General features: G+C 35.6%; 1 long non-coding RNA gene across 1 annotated transcript; it reads right to left on the bottom strand.

The window, feature by feature from the left end:
- Positions 1-6,385: 6,385 nt before the first annotated feature.
- On the bottom strand, positions 6,386-6,800 carry LOC113779163. The gene is made up of 3 exons (XR_003469444.1): positions 6,684-6,800; positions 6,487-6,586; positions 6,386-6,397 (listed from the first exon to the last, which is right to left on the bottom strand). It is a non-coding gene; the product is annotated as an uncharacterized LOC113779163 (long non-coding RNA).
- Between the last annotated feature and the right edge of the window lie 454 nt (positions 6,801-7,254).

The raw sequence follows: 7,254 nt of genomic DNA on the forward strand, positions 1-7,254 counted from the left end.
TCCTGATGTTGTCAATTCTGTTTTGAAAACTAAGATTGAAGATGGTTATAGAGGAAAAATTGTGAATTCCTTTTCATATGAAGAATTTTCCTTTGCTTACCATCACTTTCACATCTCTAAACTGATGACTTACTTTCGCACTCATTTTAACACTCCTGCTAAGGCGAGATTGGAGAATCTCAATCCTTAGAACTTGATCATTTTTACCATTATTTCTAATATATTGGTGCCTACTGATAATCACAGAACCAATGCAAACAAAATGGAACTCTATTTGTTTTACTGTTTTGTCGAAAAAATCAGAATTGATTTCGATTTTGTGATGTGCAAATTCTTGCTTAAAATTAGTACTGACAGTCGTAGGAAGCTTTCATATGAAAATTTCTGACCCCTTTCTTTGCTCACCTTGAAATTCCCTTCACTGAGAAGTCACCTAGAGATAGTGTCTCAACAGTTTTCTCAAAGGTCTATTTTGAAAGGAAAAATCTGAAATTTTTCGAGGGCCATTTGTGTTACAAGGAACCTCATTCAGAGTCTAGGAGAAAGAACCTTCACGAAACTCCTGTTTCTCCTAGGACCCCTCGGGATCAATCCATGTATATCTCACATTTTATCATTCATTCTAAAAAGTCAACCAACAAATCATTTTCATTCAACTCTGAGGTCATCTCATTGTTTGAGGACCTCAAGCAACATATTCTACTCGTTAAAGATTGTCTAATGATGACTATGTCACCCGACCAGCAGGTTACCTTCATTGAGAAAAGGAATCTTTTTGTGCCTCCCACTCTTGTGGACAATGAAAATGTTCATCAGAAATAGCCAAGAACCAAGCCAACAAAGCATATTCCTGGTACTGAAGCTACTCCAGAGACACCTGCTTCTAGTTCTCAGCCTAAAGATAAAGGAAAGGTTCCCATCACTGAAGAGGCAACTGAAGATGATGCTGAAGAAATTGAAAAGGAAGATCATGTGGATCCTGAGCAGTTTCGTTTGGCTAGGAGAAAGCCTGGATCATCCAAGATCACTATATAGGCACTACTAGGCCATTACACTTCATGAGTAGTTAATAGTTCATAGTAGTTCTCTTTTGCATCTTTTGTACTTAAGACATTTGGTGTGCTCTATCTTAAGGATTTTACTCCTTTACTAGCCTGTAAAACTATTCAGTTATCCATTATGTTGAATGATGTTTCTGTGTTTATGTTGTTTCTCCCTTGTTTTAGATGGATGTTGCTTATTTCAGTTTATCTGTCAATATTAGTTGTTGTTTTGGTTGTTCTGGTTGCTATTGTTTTGGTTTTGGTTCTGGTTGGATGATGCTGTTTTTGCTGTGACTTGGTTTACTGTCTTGCTATTTTGTTCTGCTGTGAGCCTATGATGTAAACTGATGATCACATTACTGTTTCACTATTGACCATATTTGTGGTTGATTCAATGATAATAAAAAGGAGGAGAAATATGGATATGTAATCTATAGGTGAGGGGTGTCATTTGATATGTAATCTATATGTGAGGGAGAGTCATTTCAAGAGGGAGTGAACATTTTTCTGAGGGAGAGTTGTAAATAATCATCAGTGAATATTATTCTGAAGGGGAGTTGTGAATACTCTTTGGATGCACAAGTAAGGGGAAGTTGTACCTAAAACTCCTTTACTCCATCCATTATTTTGTCATCATCAAAAAGGGGGAGATTGTTTATCTTAGTCCGTATCTTTTGATGATTACAAAACAAATGGATGATACTGATGCTCTGTGAGTTAGACCTTTTCAGAATTTGAGCAAAATAGATTCAAAGGCTAACATTTGCTAAAACATCTGTCGGACACACAAAAACATTGCATCAGCCGTCCGATAACAATTGAGTAACTTCGGACGCACAAAGAACTTATCCTCGGACGTCCGAAGCTGATAATTCAAGTCCCCTAAACTCACTAGCCTCGATTGGACGCATAACACCTGAGCACCAGACGATCGACAAACGTTGCGACACATCGGACACTAAGCATTGGAGGCACCGCACGTCTGAAAAGATTAATGAAGAATTCCAAATTTTATATCATACGCTCGGACGCATATTCTGGAGATACTGGACGTCCTAAATATTTCAAGAAAATTTTTTGAACTCACTGCCTACGTTCGGACGCAGAAAACCAGCTTACCGGACGTCCGACACCACTAACGGCTACTTGACTCTTCAACTGCCTTCTATCCGTTAGTAGCATTGATTGAAGAACTTTTTGGTCTCTTATAAATAGGAAAAAGTTAACCACTCAAAAGTGACTTTGTACATTGAGACTACATTAGATCTTTAGTGATTCAAGTATGAGAATACTCCAAAAAGAAGATCTGTACTCTTTGTTGTGCAACTTTTTGATAAGCTTTTCAATTGTGCTTCAACTTCTTTAATAGTGTAGTTTTGTGGGGGTTATTCGAGTGATAGTAAAATTTTCTTGCTTGACCAAATGCGGCTTGGGGCGAGGAGGAAGTGATCATTCCTTTGTACACAAGAGATTGGTTGTAAGTTGATCAACTTGAAGAAACTTACAATATAAAGTGATTCTCAAACTCAAGTGGAGTTTGAAACTTGGTTTGCTACTCTATCATTTCACTTACTGTCTTGCAATATAAACTGTTATCTCTTCTACTCTCAAGCATTTGTGCTTTCTCATCATTTGCTCCATTGTGTGGTCCTTTAGAAAAAGAGAGCAAGTGTTCAAAAAGTGACTCATATTTTGGCTAGTTTTTTTAACTACCTAATTCACACCCCCTCTTAAGTTGTCTTCGATTCTTATAAATTTTATCTTTTTCTTTTATTTATTGATATTCGCATATTCTCTGATTACAGTGTTTATGGTTATTCAATTAATTGATTGTCTTAGATCCGGATAATTAGTTAATTTAGTAACCTATTATCAATTGGGGCATTAAATCCGTAATTATTTAATTGCCTTAAAATAGTAACAACTGGCATAATTAAATTTGTGTCAGTAGAATACGCGGGTTAATCTAAAATAACTCTGGTTGTGCATTTTTTGGTTAGAATAAAGTTCCTCTAATACGGAAGGCAGTTGGGGAATTAAATCTTACGGGCGTACCTAAAATTATTTCTCAATTAGAGTAGTGGTTAACGGGTGTACCTTAATCACCGACACAGTAAGGAGGGGTTGACTGTCATCGCTTGTTTGACAGTTATAACCTATTTATTGGTAAATAACTGAAATTGGCTTTGCATCGATGATTAATTTGGTGAACCATTGCTGAAGTTATTTCTTGGTTAGATCTTTAATTATCACTCATTTGATTTTAGTAACTTGTTATTTAATTTTTAGTAGTTTCTTAGATTTTATTTGAATTTCTTTGTTTGTCATCTTCTGCACAAAAAACATCCCTTGGTTACTGTGAATTTGAAAAGAAACAGTTATACCCAATCTCTGTGGATTCTACCATATTTACTACTATTTACAAAAATTAATTTTAGTTTAGCAGGTTTTTATTATTGCACAGACTGACAATCTGTCAATTTTTGGTGCCGTTGCCAGGGACTGGTGCCAGATTAATTTGTTTCTTTTTAATTTCATCTTGTTTTCATTTTTTATTTATTTTTCTCTTATTTTTTTTATATAGTTTATGGCTGCTAACATTCTATATTTTGATGATAGACTGGACTTTATTCCTGAATGGGATTATGAGACTCGTGTTTTTTCTAATGATCAATTGGCTGTTGCAAATTGTGAAACTTATTTTGCCTCAAGTTATTCAGCCGACACATGCCCCACATTTCAATACAATCTAAGTGCTCCAATTGATACTTTTGGAGATTTTTTACCTCGATTTCAAACGTGATATGACCCTTAATCAAATAGGTATCATCAAGAATGGTGGGATAATTTCAATTTTAATTATGCGACCGGGTCAATGGATTTTCAACAGCAAGAGTCTCAATAACCATCATCCGTGTCAGGTATGTCTTTTGAAGAAATGATTGAATTACTAGCGCTAATACATATCGATTTCAACAGGAGACACAAGCGACGGCAGATCAAATGCAACTATTGACATCCGGAATTGCAGATCAAATGCATCTATTGACATCCAGGATAACGCAATTAGCTTCTCACATGTGTGAAGAATTGCCCTCACAGACCAACATTAACCTTGAAGAAGATGAGAGTGCAATTATCCGATCAAATGACATGGAACTACAAGAGTTTCAAGAAAATGGATCTAAAGATGCAGTTGAAAAGGAAGCTGGAGTGTAAGAAATGAGACCACAGTATCAACTTGTTCAAGTGAATAAATCCAGTGAACAATCTCCAAAAGCGGTGACATCTCATCCAGTCTTTAATCAATATTCTCCTGACTTTTATTCTTCAATTCCTATTAGTGAGATTGATTTTATTATTCCAGAAAATTTTGAATTTCATGATAGGAATAAATTAAGAGTAGCGATGGCAAGATATCTTGGACCAATAAATGCACGTGAGGGAGGAGTGAATGGAGAATTCGAATTATCGCTGACTTATTTAGCGCCATGTACTAGTCCATGGAGGACCGTAGCTCGTGTGCTCAATGATTACTCTATTTACGAGAGCTATCAGGACTATATAGAGGATGAAACATTGAAACGAGTCACAAGATTTTATCCTCCTTGAACAAATATAACAATGTCTAGCCAAAGACATTAAAGAGAAGCACTCATTGAGAGGCAACCCAATTTTTTTTAATTGTTTGTTCAATTTTGTTTGTTAGTTTAAATATGTTTTCCTTGAGTTTGACTGATTTATGGCTTCAATTTTCATTTTTGATAATTCGTAGGTATCTATCGGACAAGATGCCCCCGCGTCAACTGGGTGCGTGGCACATTGCGACTTCTTGGTGCTTAGTAAAAAGGTTTTCGATCCTTTTGACGTGCCCGCATCAAGTCATCTGGAGCGCTCATTGTCAGAAGGGTTTTGGCCCTCATCACGTGCCCGCGTCATGTCACCTGGAAAGCTCTTCACTTCATGCCTTCATGACGTGCCCGCGTCATGTTCACGGGAAAGGTAGGCATTCAAAACCACAAAAAAAAAATTGATTTTCTTTTAATCTCAAATTTTGAAGTAATACATTTTGCCTAAAAAAAGAATAATAATTAAAAAAATCAATAAAAAAATCTTTTTCCTTGTTTAACCGTAACTTCAAATTTTGAAAATAAACATTCTCAAAAAAAAAGAAAAAATCAAAAACTATTTTGTTTTTGTTTTTGTTTTTATTTTCTTTTTTCTTTCTTTCTTTTTCTTTCTTCCTTTCTTTTTCTTTCTTTTTCTTTCTTTCCTTCTTCTACTTTCTTTCTCCCTTCCCATTTCTTCTCTTGTTGGACCGAAGCCATCCGTCTACCGCTACCTTTCTCTCTCACCAGCTCTCTCTCTCTCTCTCTCTCTCTCTCTCTCTCTCTTCGATCCACCCCATGTGGCTGTCAACCCACCGTCAACGCCACCACCACACTACAAGAAAATTGTTCATCAGTGACAACACAAAGTCATCACAGAACATACAAATATCGTCACAAATACCTTTTATTGATGACTTTTTGATCGTCACAAAGTCGTCACTAAATCCCCGTCGGTAAAAGTAAACAGTGACGACCTAAAATGTCGTCACTAAATAGTTCTCATTAGTGACGACTTTAAGTAGAGTATTTTTGACAAAAGATCAAGTCGTCAATAAAATACTTCCGGATTGTCGTCACTAATGACAACTATTTAGTGACGACCTGAAATGTCGTCACTAAATAGTTGTCATTAGTGACAACAATCCGGAGTGTTTTATTGACGAATTGACCTTTTGTCAAAAATGCTCTATTTAAGGTCGTCATTAAAAAGCACCGAAAGCCATTGTATATAACTATTTTACTGACAACAATTATCGTCACAAATGTAACTTAGATTTAGTGACAGTCTCTGTTGTGACAAGGAGTTTTTATTTTCTATTTTGTGACAACTTTTTTTTGTCATTAGATAATTTCTCAATAGCTTAATAGTCATAATTTGGCCTGTAATCATTGCTAAATCATTGATTTTAAACAAACCATACAAATAAACATGAATGATTGATAACCAAAAGTATTTGCATTAGATTACATGATAATAATATAGCATTCTCAAATGCCAAATTCAAGTGTACATTACCCAACTAATGCCTACAAAAATAACATTTGTCCAAAATATCACTTGTACATAAGGTACATTTACAAAAGCAATCACAGTTTAAGAAATTGAAGAACATCTAAATGAACCACTCCATGAGCAAAAGGCAATTTTGTCTTCAACATTCTTCAACCAGCAACCAGTTGTTTCTTGAAAGCTAAGGGCCAATTCTGTTGCATGCTCAGGATCCCTCCATGAAATGATTGTATCTAAAAATATAAGAGATTAAAAGCTGGGGTAGACAACAATGAAGAAATTTGAGAAAAACATGACAATGGCTACTTCAACAAGAAGATACCTTCTTGTTTGCGGTAGATGTCATCTGAGCTTATCCGGTGCACAAGTAATGTTTCATCATCTTCTTCACTAATAACAAATAAACCTAACTCTTCCGATCTCTGTTCCACAATTAAACAACCATGATTGCAGAATAGTAGAGCTTCTAAACATGAACCATCCGGGAAATATAACACTTAATAAAGGAACTAGTCAGACCTGTAAATAATCAACAGTAACATGCCCGGTTCCTTGGTCATCCCATTTACCATCATCATTCAGCCGATAAACCTTAACACGCTGAAATGAAAATTTTCAACAAAGACAAGATGAAGTGGGAAAATATTTTTGGCTTCCAAAAATAATAGTACTTGATCATCTAAGTCGACTATTGATAGAAGGTATGCAAAAATGAAGAAACCTATGACTAAAAAACTTCCATGAAGCTATCAAACAAATTTAACAACAAAATGTTCCCAGGACACTGCTCTCACAACAGGCAAGAAGGCAATAATAGAGAATAATAGATGATGTTAAATGACGGGATTCAATAGCTAAATATCTGCTGTAATGGCGATTTTTGATTTCCAGCGAACGGAACTTAAAAAAAAAGGTAAACAAAGGTTAACTGGGGAACAGCTTTTACAAGAGTATGAGCAAGCACATGTCTGTATGTTGCAGTGTTCCAAGGCCATCCAAAGATAGTTAAAAAAAAAAGTATAAAGCACAGCAATGGACATTCCAAAGCTAAGTATCGTAGAATAATTCATACATCTAATCCTGGAAATAG

The sequence above is a fragment of the Coffea eugenioides genome, chromosome 8 (genome assembly GCF_003713205.1).
Source record: "Coffea eugenioides isolate CCC68of chromosome 8, Ceug_1.0, whole genome shotgun sequence".
In the NCBI taxonomy this organism is placed as follows: domain Eukaryota; kingdom Viridiplantae; phylum Streptophyta; class Magnoliopsida; order Gentianales; family Rubiaceae; genus Coffea; species Coffea eugenioides.